The sequence below is a fragment of the Myotis davidii genome, unplaced genomic scaffold (assembly GCF_000327345.1).
Source record: "Myotis davidii unplaced genomic scaffold, ASM32734v1 scaffold269, whole genome shotgun sequence".
Classification (NCBI taxonomy): Eukaryota; Metazoa; Chordata; class Mammalia; order Chiroptera; family Vespertilionidae; genus Myotis; species Myotis davidii.
In genome coordinates this window covers 7,476,844-7,477,711 of record NW_006383008.1, presented here as the reverse complement: position 1 = coordinate 7,477,711, position 868 = coordinate 7,476,844, and the positions used below count along the sequence as shown (strand labels likewise).

At 55.1% G+C, this 868-nt stretch overlaps 2 pseudogenes; both read left to right on the top strand.

Moving 5' to 3' along the window:
* LOC102769869 overlaps positions 1 to 868 on the top strand; it is a 7,891-nt pseudogene that overhangs the window by 2,396 nt on the left and 4,627 nt on the right.
* Positions 7 to 863, top strand: LOC102775512 (annotated as a pseudogene).

The following is an 868-nucleotide window of genomic DNA, read 5'->3' as shown; positions in this document are numbered from 1 at the left end:
CCCCGTCCCCAGGTGCCCAGCGGCTCCTCCCCGGCGCGCCAAGGTGGTGCGGACAGGCGTTACCCCCTCCGGGCGCGGGGTGGTAGCCACCATGAGGAAGGGCGCGAGCCTCCCACGGTCGCCCTGGACTTTGAACTTTAAATAGTGAGTTAATGGGTAGTGACAGATCAAGTGTCACAGCAATGAAAAGAATTAGAATAAGGGTCAGCAAATATCTGCTAAAGAGTGACAAAATAGAACCAGCTCCTGGCTCATAACAGCAGCAGCAGCAGCAGCAGCACCAGCAGCACCTTGACTGCCAAGAGTTTCTCTGGCCATCGTCTCTCCCTGTGGTCTACAGCATGGGAAATATCTTTGCGAACCTCTTCAAGGGCCTTTTTGGCAAAAAGGAAATGCGCATTCTCATGGTGGGCCTGGACCGTGCTGGGAAGACCACCATCCTGTACAAACTGAAGCTGAATGAGGTCGTGACCACCACGCCCACGATAGGTTTCAACCTGGAGACTGTGGAGTATAAGAACATCAGCTTCGTCGTGTGGGACGTACACAGCCAGGACAAGAGCCGGGTTTTTTGGAGCCAGTACTGCCCAGGCAGACATGGCCTCATCTTTGTGGTGGACAGCACTGACCAAGAACGCATGGACGAGGCCAGACAGGAGTTGATGCGGATGATGACAGAGCTCAAGGATGTTGTCCTGCTAGTGCTTGCAAACAAGCAGGACCTCCCCAATGCCATGAGCACAGCTGAGATCACAGACAAGCTGGGCCTGCACTCTCTACACCACAGGAACTGGTACCTTCAGGCCACCTCTGCCATCACTGGGGCTGGGCTCTATGAGGGACTGGACTGGCTGGCCAAATAGTTCCA